Source organism: Chrysemys picta, chromosome 10 (assembly GCF_011386835.1).
Source record: "Chrysemys picta bellii isolate R12L10 chromosome 10, ASM1138683v2, whole genome shotgun sequence".
Lineage (NCBI taxonomy): Eukaryota > Metazoa > Chordata > Testudines > Emydidae > Chrysemys > Chrysemys picta.
In genome coordinates, this window is record NC_088800.1 from 35035670 (window position 1) to 35053896 (window position 18227).

General features: G+C 44.9%; 1 protein-coding gene across 2 annotated transcripts in view; it reads left to right on the forward strand.

Moving 5' to 3' along the window:
• The window catches only part of SH2D7 (SH2 domain containing 7), a 47580-nt gene that overhangs the window by 6687 nt on the left and 22666 nt on the right, over positions 1 to 18227 (forward strand). The window contains exons 2-3 of one of the 2 annotated variants that reach the window (XM_065559550.1): positions 250 to 325; positions 1198 to 1716. The exons of the other annotated variant lie outside the window; for it this stretch is intronic. The gene's annotated coding sequence lies outside the window, so the exon portion shown is untranslated. The remainder of the gene's footprint in view (positions 1 to 249; positions 326 to 1197; positions 1717 to 18227) is intronic. 2 annotated transcript variants of the gene reach the window in all.

Genomic DNA, 18227 nt, shown 5'->3' on the forward strand with positions numbered 1-18227 from the left:
ATTGCAAGTCTTACTCTCTTTTTCTCAAAATGGAAAAAATGTATCCTGAACAGGCCTGCAGATTAAAGCAAGAAAAATATATACGTACAGCTCTAAATCGTCTGGCTTTTGTACTAAGAGCAATTAAGGCATAACACTATTTCAGTGGGAAAGATGTAATTTAGCTTTATTAGCTCAGCCTCAGAGATTAAAAAATGCCAAATATATTGTTAAGGGGAAGTTGTAAAATGTATCTTTTTGTTGTGGTAGAAGAGCATCTCTTGACCAGGAAAACTGCTTTTTGCTTGTTGTACGACAATGAAGGGGACGGAATCAAAGGAGAAAGGTAGCATAGGTTTCTAGTTATGTGTTTATGATCTGAATCTGACATCACAGGTGGCAGAGGCAGTGAGGATTTCAGAGAGAAAAAGTAAACAGAAAACATTAGGGTTACCATACGTCCGGATTTTCCCGGACATGTCCGGCTTTTGGGGGCTCAAATCCCTGTCCGGGGGGAAATCCCCAAAAGCCGGGCATGTCCGGGAAAATCGGGAGGGCTCGGTGGTGCTCGGCCGGGGCCGGCGGTGCGGGGCCGGGGGCATGGTGCCGGGCCGGGAACCAGGGGCGCCGGGCCAGGGTCACAGTGCCGGGCCGGGCGCGGTGCCGGACGGGGAGCCGGGGGCGCGGTGCCGGGCCGGGTCAGCCGGGCCCGCGGGGAGCCGGGGGCGCGGTGCCGGGCCGGGTCAGCCGGGCCCGCGGGGAGCCAGGCCGGCGGGGAGCCGGGGGGGTGCGCCGGGCCGCCGGGGGCCGGCAGTGCTGGGCGGGCCGGGGGTGGTCGGCGGGGGCCGGCACCCCAGGGCCCGAGCCGACCCAGGCTGGAAACGCCGGGGGGCCAGCCTGGGCCGCGCCTCCTCCCCCCACACCCCCCCTTACCTGCTTCAGGCTTCCCGCGAATCAAATATTCGCGGGAAGCAGGGGAGGGGGCGGAGACTTTGGGGAGGGGGCGGGGTTGGGCGGGGCTGGGGGCGGGGCCGTGGGCCGTGGAGTGTCCTCCATTTGGAGGCACAAAATATGGTAACCCTAGAAAACATATTTTTTTTAAGTTACCTAAACTGGGGGGTGACTAAGATAGGGAATTAATCTACTAATTAAGTTGGTGGATTCTTATGTTCCTTTGTAATGAGAATTTTTTTTCCATTGTGTAATCTTTGATTTCAGATGTAGCATCTGAGAAAGTGGGCAGATGACTAAGACTAGGAGAAAGACCAAATGGAAAATGAGAAAGGAAGAGACATGGACACAAACCAACATTTCTGCATATGTCTTTGTGCAATTTTTTATATCCTTCATTGGTGGGAACCAGAAAAGATCCCAAAAGTTTCACTGTCTGCCATCTATGAAGAACTGGTTTATAGATGGAGAAATAAGATTTTTTTTTTTAAATTTGTACACTCCTTGATTAGACACAATGGTGTGAAATAAACAAAAACAATTTCTCCTTGTACTCCCTATGGCCTTGACCTTACAGTCAAATCCATATAAGCAGATCCTTGCAGAGCCCCACTGACTACAACAGGTTTCTGCACAGGTGCAAGGAACTGCCTGGATCTGATTGCAGGGTGGGGACCTATGTCTGCAAAATCCATGTCCTGCTAGATACATAGATCTCTACAATTCTTCTTGCATATTCATACCAGTAAATGTTTTTAAAACTATCCAGACAGAAGAGGATGAAATGTAAGTAAGAGGGCTACCAATTGAGTAATGATGAATTTTCAAAGTGTTAATCATGGCTTTGGTTAAGTGCTGAAAACTTGGAACACTTAAATGAACCTCTTTGGTCTACATTGTTTTGGGGGTATAGATTAGAAGTATTATATCTTCTTGTGAACTAGGGGGAAACCAAAATGGCTTCTGTTCAGAATAGTCTCTTGTAGTATATATTTCCACTTCTGATCCAGGTTAAAATTGAGATGTATAGAAACATGGAAATTAAAAAAGAAAAGTTTACTAGTTTTTTTTCAAATGCCCGAGGTTTAGTTCAGTGCTTCTCAATTGTTAGCTAAAGTTTGCCTCAAACCTCCCCTGTAGTTTTCTCCAGGCAAAATTCGTCTGTCCTCTCCACACAGCAGATACCCTCTTTGAAGAGAGGAGAAATTATCTTGTAGGTAAGGTACAGATCTGAGAGTCATGTTATCTGGGTTCTGTGTGTGCCACTGGCTCACTGAGCCCTTGCAAAGGTCATTGATCATCTTTTCATTTCCTTGTGTGAAGTGGGGATAATGCTTCCTTATCTTGAGGTCTTCAGAGAGAATTGTAAAATATTTATTACATCCTGCTGTACCTGTATGTACAGAACTGAGTGTCCCATATATGTAGGGAAGGCTGGGAACTGCTTTGCAGCTCTGAAAGCAGAATTATACAAGTAGTCCATTGACGTAATATGAATAATGCAAGCAAATCTAAAAGATCAAGAGGCTGAGGCAAATTCTGTTGGCATAAAACCTGCAATGATTGTATTGGAAATAGGGCCAGTGGCAACACTGTACACCATCTACACTGACTGAATAATCAAGTTTAAAAGCTGAATTTAAGCATGGTAATTACTTGGTTGTGGCCAAAGGGAGCCAGAGGAAAGTAAAGACACAAGACCTGATACACCACTGCATTACTCCAGTTTTACACTTGGTTTCAAAAGAGTAAACAGACAGGTCTACAGTCCCTGCCCCAAAGAACTGACAATAAGGGGCCAGTCCTGAAAACACAAGAATAACTCTAACCATGTGAACAGTCAGTTTAAGTAAAATGGGGCTAAATATTGTAATATTTGGAATTAATTCTGGGATGAACTGGGCTGATCACAGGTGCTGACTTTTGTTTTTGTTAGTGGGTGCTCCTCCCCTCCCCCCATGCGAGCAGCAGGTGGGGCCTCAGGGGGGAGAAGTCAAGTGGGGGTGGGGCCTCAGGGGGAAGAGGCACTGGAGCCCATAAAAGATTAATCTGATCTTGCACATACTGTGCACCCCTGGTTTTTTGGGGGTGGGTGCTTGAGCCCCAGAGCACCCATGGAGTCAGTGCCTATGGGACTGATGCTATGTACCATCAGCTCTTTCTCCTGTTAATCTGCAGCAATTACAAACGGGCTGTAATGAAGCAAGAAAACAATTCCATCTACTATCTGCGGCTTTTTCACTCTTTCCTAGCCTACTACCTTCCAAGCTACACTCTACAGCAGGGGTTCTCAAACTGGGGGTTGGGACCCCTCAGGGGGTCATGAGGTTATTACATGGGGGGGTCATGAGCTGTCAACCTCCACTCCAAATCCCACTTTGCCTCCAGCATTTATAATGGTGTTAAATATATTTAAAAGTGTTTTTAATTTATAAGGGGGGGGGTCGCATTCAGAGTCTTACTATGTGAAAGGGGTCACCAGTAAAAAAAAAAGTTTGAGAGCCACTGCTCTACAGGCCAGTTACATATGAACTGGGTTCTTTCCCTTGATCCAGAGACTCCTGCAGGAATTGAGCAAGCTATCACCTGATCCCTAGTCTGAGAGCATCGCTAGGAGGCAGGTGATTAGTCACAGATGGGAGCGAAACCCAGCTTCCTTAAAGGGCTACCTTACCCTGTGACCGAGTCCTTGAATTTTCCATTGTCTTTGGTTTCAGAGCGTATTTTATGACATCAGCTCTATCCGAATATATTTGCATTTTTCCTATTAGGAAATAATAAAACTACCTTTTCTTACGTAGTAGCTGATGTGATGATTTACATAACATGCCTGTGATGGCAGAGCCAGTGGAGGGTGTCCTTTAGTTTACCAAACAAAGCTCTATAGCCAGAAAATCTACGGAGTTCATCTAAAATAACTATTTGCATTTACATAGGACCTTTTATCCAGGCTTCTCAAAATGCTTTATGCAGTGCCCCTGTGAGATATAATCCTAATTTTAAAACAATGAGAAACTGACACACAGAGAGGTTAGGTTAACTGATATACCCAGGGGCACACACCAAGTTATCATTAGAATCCAAAATAGAACTCAGAGGTCCTGACTCCCTGACCTGTGTTCCAATAACCCAGATCTTGAGTAGAGTCTGAGGAACACAGGGGGCAGCTCAAGAGAGGAAATTGTGAAGGCCCCAATCCTAGGGACAGTCCAGCCACTGGCTTAAATTAGGGGCTGCTATGATTTATGCAGGTTGTCCAAGGACCCAAGGGGGTCACTCCTACAGTCAAGGATGATTAGGGCCTAAGGGAGCTCCACACCTAGGCCATTGCCAGAAGAGTGGTGTTGGAACTACCAAGGTATTGCCACAACATTTCACAATCCCCCTCCATTGAGGGAATTAACTAATGGTCAGTTAAGAGGACTCGTGCTGGTGCAAAGCTGCCATAAGACAGGATAGTATGGGAGACAGCATGGCTAAAACTACCTTCACATCCTGCATTCTGTTACTGTTGAGAACACCCCCATGTTCCCTGACTCTCAGGCTTGTAATATGGGAGTCAAAGATCCATCCTTTCCATTTCCTCCTGACAGCTAGAATTCTCATCTATGCCCTAATCATCTTCTCTCACGATTACTGCAGCCTCCTCTTGCCTCACATCCTCTATACCCACATGAACCCCTCCATCCAGCATGCAGCCACAATGCCTTCGAGCTTGTCATTTTGACAACATCCCTCCCCTTACTTAATTCTGCACAGGCTCCCCATTCCATGTTACATCACATGGAAGTTTTTTCCCCCTTACTTTAATCTGCCCCCTCCTGATTTTCACCTGTTTCTGTCTCATCACACAGCCACTTGGCCCCTTCTACTTCATCGATGACTCCAGCAATGAAACTACATTTCTTCCACAAGCATCTTGGTGCCTGCTTTCTTCCCTTACATGGAATGAAGTTCTTGACTAACCCGATCTGCAGGTCACTACTCTCCCTTCATTTAAATCCCTGCAGAAGACTCATCTTCTCCAAGATGTGATGCAAGATAGTCTTACAGTTAAGTCACTGGACTGGGGCTTTGGAAATCTGCCTTCAGTTCCTAGCTGTGTCACAGAGTTCCTGGGTGACCCTGAGCAAGTCACTGAGGGCTGATTTTAGCTCCCACTGATTTCATTAAGAATTGCAGCTGCCTAGTGCCCCTGAAAATCAGATTCTTAATCTGAGCCTCTCTCACACCCGTTGGCTGTCTTGTCTATTTAGATTGTAATCTCTTTGGGGTGGGAGCTGTCTCTTATTACATATTTGTACAGCACCTAGCACAATGGGGTCTTGATCTGATTTGAGGTCTTTAGGGGCTATTGCAAAACAAGTGATACTAGTTCTTCCCAAGAAGTGACTCAGTGTAACAGGGTCAACCACCTCCCATGCACCCAGTCATGCCCCTGCAGTGCCTACCTAACACTTTCTCCTTTAAATCTTAAACTCCACACATTCACCATCCTTTCTCAGGGGTCCAAGTTTATTCACATAAATAAAGCTCCAAAATAAAACAAAGTCCCCAAAAACACACCATTGGCTTTACCCTCTTCTCAGGTCACTCCCAGGCTTTTCCCATGTGGGGACTTTCCTGTTTTGGCAGGCCCTCCCTGGTTGAGGCCTCAAGTTTCTAGCTGTGGGTCAGGCTTCCAAACCCCCTAGTATTAAGGTCTTCCCTACATAAACCTTTCTTGCTTTCCCCTGCAGTGCAGCCACTTGCTTCCCTTTATAGGGAGTTACCTGATCCAACCCTGGTGGCCTATTTAGTAATCAAGGTTTGCTAGCCCCAGGTCCTCCAGCCCTTAAGGGGCAAGCTACCCTGTTACACTCTCTCTCTCTCTCTCTCTCTCTATATATATATATATATATATTCAGAACATGTATGTGAACCTCAAAGATGAACACATACCTATACTGGGTATCCACACTGCCTACTGCTGTAACTCTCATTGTTCACCTTCTTCATCCTCTTTGTACCGTGTACCACTTTCACATCTGTAGTTTAGACTGGGAGCTCTTTGGCAGAAACTGCTTTGTTTGATGTGGTCTGTGAAGCATTTAGTACAATTATGAGTGCTACTTAAAAATGTAATTAGAATAAGCAGACTGGTTCTGTGCAATCCAGTGTCCTTAAGATCCTTTTACTTACTAGTTCAGTTCTCAGGTCTGTTAATTTCCCTTTAAAAAAGAAAGGCAAGTGGATGTATTTTGGCATCTCTGCTTTGGTCTTGGATGAAATCAAGAGGCACATTCAAAATCTGGAAAGTTCAGATCTGGATCTAGCAGTTGGCTAATAAAAATATCAGATACTAGCACTGTGTGTTAAAACATGAGGGCAAAATTCTCCTATCATATCCATATTATGGATATACATATTTGGTATGACATGGGCCAAATCTAGCATTACATTACACCAGTGACACTATATTGGTTGCACAAATATAGCAGACTTGTATTTGAGCCACACTGCATGCATAACACCACTGATATCTGCACTCTGGAAAAAGATCTGCAGTGCAGATGATTGAGGAAAAATTCCCTCAGACTTTTAATTAAGATCTATGATTTTCCTGTCATCTGTTCAGAACTGTTTAGGGAAAGTTCAGAGCAATTTGTGTTATTGGAGTCTAGTGCTACTTATTGTATGTGTTTTCCCCCAAACTGCTATTGCTATATCAGCACTCACATATATAGCAATCTCCTTTTCATTATCAGTCCCTTTCTATGCCTGTAGAAAATAGCAAGTATGTAAAGTGTCCTCATAAACAGGGCAACTAATTATATTCCTAACGGCAAATATTGTAAATGGTGAGGATAGCTATCTAGGGAGTGCCATCTAAAATATAAGTAACTGTTATGCTGCTTGTCATTTGTGGAACCTGTCTTGCTGCCCTAGTACTCTGAAATCAATGGGTATTATGGCCTATTATTTAGTGCACACAGCAAGTGTAGTAGGCACAGCCTATCTAGAATGTTTTAAGGGCATTAATCAGTTAATTTAAATATTTGCTACATAGCTACCCAGTCTCAATACTGCTGCCTGCTGACATTTTCTGGAAGTGAGATATGTGCATAAAGCCAACTATCCACCTCTCCCCATAAAGCACTATACAATGCTCTCTCTGTACTCCCAGCCCTCCTGGCTGTTTATTAGGGAATACATTGTTTGCATTGGGGGTTTATTCCCCTTAACAAGTGGGGGAAGTTGTCTGGGTCTGGTAAGTCAAGACAACACTGTATCTCTTTTATTAAGATCTCAGTCTTTAAAAGCTCTTGTTGAAAACACAATTTCCCTTGAGAGAATTATACTGTTTCAGTACTAACAAATAATATGGGGTATGGGTTTTTGGGGGTAGAGGGATGGAGGTGAGGAGGATGGTAAACGTAGAACTTTTCTGAAATGAGGATGAGTCAGAGATGATAATGATGACTAATGTGATCTATTCACTGCCAGTACAGTATACTGGGTCAAGCCCTTTAATCGTTATTCAGACAAAACTCCCACTGAAATCAATGAGAATTTTATGCAAGGAGGGACCAGAGGATGCAGGATTTGGGCTACTGCTGCTCAGCTCATGGTTCAAAAGATCTCTTGTGAATAATAAACTGTAATAGTGGGCAGGGGTGAAAGTAACTTAAAGGATTTGCCGGTACGTTGGAGTCCTGAGCAGGGGGGCGTGGCCTCAACTGGAAGAGGTGGGGCCTTTCAAGATTTAAAGGCGCTGGGCCTCCGGCTGCAGCTGGGAGCCCCAGAGTCTTTAAATCACCTGGAGCTCCCAGCTGCAGAGGTGGCTGGGAGCCCCGAGGCTCAGGGGCGAATTAAAGGGCCCGGGGCTCCGGCCACCACGGAGCTCTGGGCCCTTTAAATCCCCGCCCGAGCCCAGCTGCCGGAGCTCCAGCGGGGATTTAAAGGGCCCAGGAATCCCCACAGTGGCCGGTGCTTTAAATCCCCGCCCAAGCCCGGGGAGCTCTGGTGGCGCTTTAAAGGGCCCAGGGATCCTCGCAGCAGCTGGAGCCCTGGGCCCTTTAAATCGCCGCCGCAGAAGCCGGTCCAGTCCAGCACAGCGTACTGACTCATGCCGGTATGCTGTACCAGACCATACCAGCTTACTTTCTCCTCTGATAGTGGGAATCAAATTTGATTAGAAACAGGGCCGGCTCCCAAGCAGCAAAAAAAAAAAAAAAAAAAAAAGCCACGATCGGCGGCACTTCAGTGGCAGCTTTACTGTCGCCACTTCATTCTTCGGCGGCAGGTCCTTCCCTCCGAGAGGGACTGAGGTGCCGCCCCTTTCCATTGGCCGCCCCAGGCACCTGCTTGCGGCGCTGGTGCCTGGAGCCAGCCCTGATTAGAAATACACTGAAGGGAGAACATCTCTCAGATTCTAGTAACTTACTGTATGCAACTCAAGTCTTTCTTCCAAAACTTGTAAGAAATATTGTTTCGTTTACCTGGGAAAAATCCATTCAGCAAAAAGCACTTCTTCATAATGGAAAAATAATGTACAGACAGGCATTTATTAGCTGTGCAGCAAGTATCACACAACAATGAGCTGGCAGTCACCTAAGAGCTGTGAATCACAGGAAAGCATTACCATTGTTCAACATGAGCTCTTCACCCACATTCTAGAAATTAGCTCAGCATCAATGTTTATACAACACAACAAAGACAGGCACTCTAAAGCATTAGGATACAAACAATAGCATTAATTTTGTGATATGCAATGAGAAAACACAAGGAAATGGCAAGTGAAGGCTGATGCTTTGTGGTTATCACATCCTGTTTTGCCCAACTATTGCAACCCTTATGAGATGGAATAACAGTGGGCCATATCCTGCAATCATTGTTCATCCTTACACAGGCCAAACTCCCACTGAAGTAAAGGTACAATGAATGATCTGTACAGTTATTAAAGGTGATCTGCAAAAAAAAATAAATATAGGTATGTGCCCTTTTTGTTTCTTTGTGGTGAATAAAGGTCTGAAGGTTTTTGTTTGTTTTTGTTTTAATTCCACTTATTTTTACATTAACAATATCATGGCTTGATTTGTTTTAATTCCGCTAGAAAATTCCTTGGAAGATAAAAGAGCTGGAGTGAGGTCTTTTTCAACTCTCAGAAGTAGTACCGTCTGGCACAGAGTATCCATATAGGACCTGCACACCCACAGTGAAGTGATCAACAACAGAGAAGAACTGGCAAGAAGGGGCCTTATCCTCTGTGGCCTTGCACCTTTTTGTAATCATTTACTCCAGTGCAAAATGCTACCAGATTAGAATGGTAGCATTTTACTCTCACTTTGCACTGTTGTAAATGACTACAGAAGGTGCAAGGCCATGGAGAATCAGGTTAAAGGTTTCAGAATCAACAGCTGGAAAAATCAAGTTGCTGGTATTGGAAGTATAGCGGCTCCCTGGAAGGAGAATTTGGAAGAGAGGGGCGGGACTTTGCTTCACTCTGGACTTGTGCCCGCAACGCTACGCAACGACTGGAGAGGCATATTGGCAGCCACTTGTCGTTGTGCAAGGAACACCACGAGGTGGGAGTCCTGGTGTCACAGGTGAAGAATACAGATCACACTATCATTACTCCGAGAGCTAGAACCATGCTGAAGAGGACCCTGAAGGATGCTGTCCGCTACCAATACATGGAAAACCTGAAATGGAAACCGGACCAGGGCAAGGCGTTTGAGGTAACGTGCAAGTGGGATGCCAGCAACCACTTCCTCCCTGGGGGCAGCTTCACCCAATTTGCCGACTGGTGGTTCATCCACAGGGCCCAACTCAACTGCGTCCCGCTGAACGGAATCGTCCACCACGGGAATTGGGACAAGCGATGCAGGAAGTGGGGCTATGCCAATGAGACACTGCGCCATGTCCTGTGTAGCTGCAAGCCTCATTCCAGAGCCTGGCAACTGTGACACAAAGCCATCCAAGATCGCCTGGCCAGAGCCATCCCGCCACCCATGGGGAAGGTTGCCGTGAACGCTGCCATCCCCAGAACCGACAGCCTGCGACCGGACATCATCATCATCACCAACCGGGACAAGAAGAAGATCATCATGGTGGACGTCACATGCCCTTCGAGAACAGGACCCATACCTTTCACAATGCCCAAGCTCGAAAGGTGAAGAAATACGCCCCTCTGGCCAAAACTTTGAGAGCTAAGGGTTACCAGGTTCAGATGCGCTGATCGTAGGAGCCTTGGGTGTATGGGACCCCAGTAATGAGCGAGTGTTGAGAGAATGCAGAATCAGTCAACGCTACGCTCGGTTGATGCAGCAACTCATGGTGTTGGATGCCATCAGGTGGTCGAGGGACATCTACATAGAACACGTCACCAGACATCAGCAATACCAGAAGGGATGAGCTGGAGTGCCGATGAGAAGCGCAGTCAGGAAAGTAACTGAAATACTTTCCTCATGGATTGTATTTTCTAAATGGACAACCTACTTAATTCTCAATTACTGAGGGACAATCTCCACTCATTCATGTATTTTTGCTTTCCACAACCAAATCTCTGTACATCTTTTCATGGGTGATGTACCCGAGTATTCGGATTCTAATATCTAAACTGTATTGTTAAATCTATTCACCTAAATTTGGGTTATTGCTGATTATGTACTATATGTATCATGTGACTTTTAAAAACAAACTTTGTATTTGTGGATAATCTAAACACTATACCCAGATGTTCAGACACTCTTTACTCAACCTATGTATTATATAATTTTTTAACATTAGCTTTAATAAAATTTGTAAAGCACTAGGTCAATGTAAGAATTCTTCTGTCGACCTAGCTACCGCACCTTGGGAAGGTGGATTACCTGTGCCAACAGGAGAATCCCTCCTGTCAGCGTAGGTAATGTCTACACTGAAGCGCTACAGTGGCACAGCTGTAGCATTTTAAGTGTAGACGAGCCCAAAGCCTAAAAGAGTCTGCCTAGAAATTAGCACAATGTGAAGGTTCGATGTGGAATTGTGACCAGGTGTGGGTATGTAAGAGAACACCCAGAAACTGAGAAGAGACAGGCAGGCAGAGGCAAAAAGGAAGAAAGCCAAGCAGTAGTTGTTAGCATAGTGGAAAAAGCTAGAGAGCACTTTTGGGTCTGTTGGCTAAAGAGGCTTGCGGACTGTAAGCCAAGAAACTGCTCCTTTTGTTCTTGGTTCCATCTGCATTCAGACACAGAACTTTGTACGTTCTTGGTAAATAAATAAAACTGCATCAAAGAACTACCTGACTATCACCAATTTCTACTCCCATCTGGAACATCCCAGAGCCCTGAAATTTGAGTAGCCACTCTGGTCGAAAAGGGGCAACAAAACACTGTGATACATTGGTGTGATTATATATACTCTGTGAGATCAAGTTATTATTGTTATTATTACTCAGCCAATCACTATTTAAAGATTAGAAAATTTTACCTCATTTATCAGCATTCCAAATCAAGAGTTGTGAAAAACAGACAGCAAGAATTTACAGTGCTTTAGAAAGCAACCTGTTTTCACTGGAGCACTGTGCTCTTCTCTCTACTGTTTCTCTCACAGAGAAATCCCTGCTGATTGAATGAGAATACTGCCTAAAAATCTGAAGTAAAGCAATGATTGCTTAGATTATGTAACCATATGAAAGAAACATAAACACAACAGAGATCTAACCATTTTTCCGCTGAAAGCAGTGGCATTACAACCAGGGTGAGGTTTTCACACACACACCCTTTGTGTAAGGGAACCCTGATATCTGTAGAGCCAGCCATGGGAGAATTGCTCTGGTGAAGATACTGCAGAAAACAGCCAAGGGCTGTCCTCAGAGGACCTCTTTGCAAGCTCTCGCATAGAGGGAGTGAGGCTGGGAGCAAGAGAGATGTGTCTGGAGCAGGACTGCAGCATTATGGTTTTCTGGGCAGTGTTTTGACCCATAGGATAGCTCCAGGGAGGCTCCTGTAACTGCAACTATGTAAAGCCCCTTTGATGGTTTACAGTCAGGGCTGCTCTGGCCTCCAGATCGCCCAGGTTTGCGGGGGGTGCAAAGGCAGGCAGGTAAAGTCACCTTATCCACTCCTCCCAATGGGGTGTGAATTCTTTGCTGCAGCTCTTAAAACCCCAGCACAGATTCTCATCCCCAATAGTTTCACTAGGAATAAGATTGGGCCCTGCTCCCAAGAACTTTTAGTTGGAGTCACAGGAGATTATGGGCCTGATTCACTACTGCCCTGCCCCTAATATAGTCCTTTGTACCTGTGCAGAATAGGTGTAAATGTGCTCCCAAATTGCCCTTGTAGCGTTTCACACCCACTTTGCACAGATATTAATGACTATGCATGGCGCAGGGCAGAATCAGACCCTATGCAAGTGTTTATATGGTCAACTGTCCTCCAGGCTTGTTGGAGGGTTCATACCTGTTGATTTGTAGAGCTGCCTCATTTCTAGAGTTCTGGCAGAAACATGGGCAAGACCCTGGGCTGAGACTGAACTGTACAGAGCACAGTTAGGGGGTGATGTGCAAAGGTGGATTAGAGCTCTACACTAAAACAACAGATCCTGATGTTGCTCTGTGCTGAGTCAGCCCCTTTTAATCCAGGCTGTACAGAGTGAAGGAGAAGTTGCAGCTGCTTTGTAACCTCTTCCCCAGTGGATTTTCTGTTCTGAGGACCCCAGGCATGGATCTATGCTGGCAGAGGCTGATATAAACTCTAGATAAATTTGCCCCTTGTGTTCCTAGGGAAGATCTTATTTGGGGCTTGGCAGTAGGCAAAGGGACAGAATAACTAGTCCTGCTGTATAGCATTGCATAAAGCAATGTAAAGTCTCAGAGCTCTGTTCCATGCAGCAATCTGCATTATGTATTAGGGAACAATAATAAAAGGCATCCTGGAAGAGACACATACAGTGTTAAGGCCAAAATTCTCAAAAGCTGTGTGCACTATCAGTTGTCTCTGTTTTTGGATGCACAAGTTAAGACACTTCAGGCTTGATTTTCAGAGGTGCTGAGCACCCATAGCTCCCAGTGACTTCATCTGGGATTGTGGGTACTCTGCACCTAATCAATCAGTCCCAGATAGCTCAAGTTTGGCATCCAAAGATCAGTGGCACTTTTATAAATTTGGCAAGTTTTTAAACTTAAAACTGCAGGAAAGCATGTGATGATGAAAGAGCTAATGACATTAGCTTTAAACATAGAGTCCAGATAATTTGCATTTCTGTGAAAAATGAACACCTACCAGTTTGACATTCCTATTTTTAACAGTTTGCAAATGAATGAACAAAAGCGTTTGTTCCCTTATGCAAAGTGTAAAAGGCTCTAGTCAAATGGGAATATTATTTCTTTCCACTTATACAAAGAAAAGATAAAATGTCCTCTTGTCAAAGGTTTTAAAAAACGTTTTTATTTACCTAAGGGAATGGAATATTGAAAGACCAGCCTGTTCAGTTCCTACATAAAAATGGGCATACTGGGTCAGAACACTGGTCCATCTAGTCCAGTAACCTGTGTCCCAACAGTGGCCAGCACCAGATGCTTCAGAAGGAGTGAACAGAACACGGCAATTATTGAGTGATCCCTCCCTGTCAACCAGCCCCAGCTTCTGGCAGTCAGTGGTTTTGGGATACCTAAAGCATGGGGTTGCATCCCTGACCATCTTGGCTAATAGTCATTGATGGACCTATCTTCCATGACTTTATCTAAAGTATTTTTTAACCCAATTATACTTTTGGCCTTCACAACATCACCTTACAATGAGTTCCACAGGTTAACTGTGCATTGTGTGAAGAAGTACTTCTTTATGTTTGTTTTAAACCTGCTGCCCATTCATTTCATTGGGTGACCTCTGTTTTTCCTATTCACTGTCTCCATGTAATTCATGATGTTATAGACCTCTATCATATCCCTCCTTAGTCGTCTCTTTTCTAAGATGAACAATCCCAGCCTTTTTAATCTCGCCTTATAAGAAAGCTGTTCCATCCCCTAATAATTTTTGTTGCTATTCTCTGTACCTTTTCCAGTTCTAATATATCTTTTTTTAATATGAGGAGAACAGAACTGCATGCAGTATTCAAGGTGTGGGCATGCCATGGATTTATATAGCAGCATTATGATATTTTCTATCTTATCTATCCCTTTCCTAATGGTTGCTAACATTCTGTTCGCTTTTTTGACTGCCAGTCACATTGAGCAGATGTTTTCAGAGCACTATCCACAATGACTCCAAGATCTCTTTCTTGAGTTGTAACAGCTAATTTAGAGCACATTTTGTATGTATAGTTGGGATTATGTTTTCCAACGTGCATTACTTTGCACTTATCGACACAGAATTTCATCTGCCATTTTGTTGCCCAGTCACCTGGTTTTGTGAGATTCCTTGTAACTCAACAATGACTTAAGTAGATACATATTTAAAGCCCCTACTGTGATTAGTAGTGAAGGAGAACAGATCAGCTCAATCTAATTTCTTAGTTAGATATGTATTTAGACAGGTTTTTAAGATGCTGTCTTTTATAACATTTTACTTCCACAACGTGGAAGTGAAATACTGACAGACAGTCTGAAATGGGAAACGGCTATTTGACGTGGACAGAACATCAGGATGCGCCATATAGTTCTGAAAAGCAGCTCACATGAATGCACAGGAGCCTCTGTTCTAAGTGTTTACCCCTCCCAAGAGCAAATGCAACTCACTTTATTAGTTTACGTTGTTTCAAAATTAAAACCAAGTAGGGGTTTATTCAAGCAAATGGATAAATGTCACTGTTTAACTCCACACTGACTATTCTGGAGGAGTCAGCCTTCTGTAAAAATGATGTGCTGGGCCCAATCCAGGCTGCTGCTGGCCCTAACATAGCAAGAGGGAAAACACTGCAAGCATTAGCCCCTTTCTATGCAAGTGAGAATATTATACATGTAGGTTAAATTAACAGAGCTGCTCCAACTAGAAGACCATGCATTCTGGAAGCAAAATGTCAGGAACATATGCTGTTTATACCAATGCTATGCTTGTCACCAGGATGCCATATTAGCCAGCAAGAGGATGGCATTACACCTGCAGAGGCAGGAAGCCCATATCTATAGTTGTTTGGATGACTGGCTCACTAACATATCTCACATGAAAAGTGTACACACTGGCTTTTCTGAATCTTGTCGCTCTGCTCTCCCTAAATGGGCCATCATAATCTTAAGGCTCATTTTTATGTGAGCTCTCACAGCTACCTCTTTCACCCTAACTTCCCTTCTTGGGAGAAGTCAAGCCCCAGATAGTTTGCCTCTCCCCCTGGGGGATGCTGCAGCAGCTGCGGCCAGGTGAAGTGCTTTCACTTTCTCCCCCCTCTAGGTATAAACTAGAGGGTCTAGTGATAGGACATTCTTGGTAAGATGGTATTTGGTTCTGGAATCTGCTTCCTTCCCTTTAAGAGTCCTCACTCAGTTACCTTTAGGACATGCTGCAAGACCTTCCCAGGGCCAAGGAAGGTCTGATGGGGCAAGTGACTGGGACTAGGAGTGGGAGATGCTGTTTGAGGTTGCGGATTCATTTTATTGAAACTGGTTTAGATAAATTATGTGTACCTCACAGGCAAATGTCTGTCTTGAAAGGTGATGGTGTAAGCATCAAAGCAGTTCTATTACTGCATGTCATGCTGCAGCATCGTGAGTGGATAAAAATATCCAATTCTTGAATGACGGTCATTGCCACAGATAGTGCTGTTGTAAAGAGCAGGGCCGGAGAATGAAGCCAGCACACTATTGGTGCTTGAGGCCTGCTGCACTTTCCTCTTCACTCTCCTCTCTGTCAACCACCTCTCTTCAGCCTCTTTGACTCCCTGGTGCAGCGCAGCCCTGCAGTGTAGCCTGTTGCTAGCTGCATCTTCCAAGCTTGCAGTACCAGCTTTAAAGTTTTAAAATTCCTCTTCCAAATGTCAAGGACATTGAGCCTTGGTTGGCACAGCGGCCTTGGAGCATCCGCTAGTTCTCCATACAGGAGATCCTTTGGAATGCATCCATTGTCCATCTGGTGCAGGTGACCAAGCCTACAGAGACGTGTTTGAGAAGAGTGATTAGACTTGGCATCTTTTCTTTCTCAGATACTTTGATGTCAGGAACTTTGGTTTCCCACTTGATATTTAAAATGAGGAAGACCAAGGGTATGGAAGATGTTTAGCCTTCTCTCCTACCTGCTGTAAGTGGTCCAGGTCTTGCCACTATACAGTAGCATGCTCACAATACACATGTGGTAGACCTGTATCTTGGGATTCAGTGTCAGTTTCCTGTTATCCCATACATGCTTGGCTGAATGCGGTAGCTATTAGCCAGGATGGGTGGGAGGGTGTCCCTAGCCTCTGTTTGCCAGATGCTAGGAGTGGACGATGGGGGATGGATCCCTTGATGATTACTTGTTCTGTTCATCCCTGTGGAACACCAGGCATTGGCCACTGTCAGAAGACAGGCTACTGGGCTAGATGGACCTTTGGTCTGACCCAGCATGGCAGTTCTTAAATTCATATGTTAGCTTCCTTTCCAATGTGAGAATTATGCTAGTCATCTAGAGATAAGGTATGCAATACAGTTGATCGTAAATAGCAGAAGTTGTGCTACTGAAACTTCTGGTGCAGATGATACATCTTGTGCCATGATTGTTGTCTTCTTTAGACTGATGATTAGCCCAAATTCATCAACAACTATCACAAAGCTATTGCAAAGTTTCTGGAGCTGCTCTGACAAGCACTGTGCTGTGAGCAAAAAGAAGTTCTCTTAACAGCAAGTGTTTGACTTTACTTTTTGCTCTTAGACATGCAATGTTGAAGAGTTTTCCATCTGATCTTGCACATAAATGTACAACTTCAGTGCTAAATGAGAAAGTGTGATGAAGCAGCAGAAAGAAGAATACACAAAGAGTGCTGGTGCCAAAACACATCCCTGTTTGACACCGCTGCAGATTTTAGAGCCGTCAGATTGATCACCATCTTACTGGATTGTAGCCTTTATGCCATCATGGAAGGATTGAATCAGACTGAGGAGGACTTTGAGGGGCAGCCAGTTCTCTCTAGCAACTGGAAAAGTCCCTTTCTGCTGACCAGGTCAAAAGCCTTTGATATCTATGAAGGCCATACAGAGAAATTTTCCTTGTTCTTGACACTTTTCTTGCAATTGCCTTAGTTTGAAGACCATCTTGATAAGTGATCTATTGGCACGGAAGTAGCACTGACTCTCTGAATATTCATATTCAGCCAGAACTTTCAGTCTTTTGAGAATTACCTGTGCAAATGCCTTGCCCACAACATTAAGGAGAGAAATTCCTCTGTATTTGTTGCAGTCACTCCAATCTCCTTTGTTTTTGTACAGCATTATGATGTTGGCATCCTTCATATCTTGTGATGGCTTTTCAGTGGACTGCAGGGCATGCCAGAACCCGGGGCTTCAGCCCCACAGGAGGCCTAGCAGAACTCAGGGCTTCAGCCCCGCTGGGACTTGTGCTGGGACTCCAGGCTTCAGCTTCGCCTGGAATGCTAGGGCTTGGGGCTTCAGCCCTTCTCAGGTGTGCTGGAGGTTGGGGTTTCAGCTGGGAGCTTCGGCTGAAGCCTGGAGCACAGCGCCTCCTGTGGGAATGAAGCCCCAAGCTCCAGTGCCCCCGGCATACCTGGCGGGGCTCTATTTAGAGATGGTGGGGGAATACCTGCCCTCCCTGTGTTACAAATCAGCCTGGAGCATCTGCCAGGGCTCCCGCTGTCAGCCCTGCAGGGGTAGAGCTCCATTTAGGGAGAGTAGCGGGAGGGGCACCTGCACCCTGAGTTACATGTCAGCCCAGGCGCCACCTGCCCCAAGCCTGCCAGCATGCAGCCAGTCACTCCTCTACCCGCACTAGCCCCACCCACACTAACTGCCCACAGCCCCCCAGAGTTTCATGGTCCGGTCAAAAGCCTCTGACAGTTTGGATTTGGCCCACGGTCCACCTATTGTCTACCTCTGCAATAGGCCCTGGGTATATTACACAGCATCATATGTGTTCATTAAACAGGGGCACTTGTGGTGTTAAAAATGTTTCTCTGGAATCCAGACCTTGACCGAAAAATCTGGAGCTTGACAAAAAATAATTGACTGCCCAAATCTATACACCAACCCACTTTTATAAAAGAGGTGAGTAGATACAATGTAATGAATATGGGTATTTGTGTAAGGAACAGCAACTCCCCACACATTTGTGAAACAAAAATATATTTGTAAAGAGCAAATAATAAAGAGATAATATACGCACGTGGTAGAAATGTTTAGAATTTAAACTAGC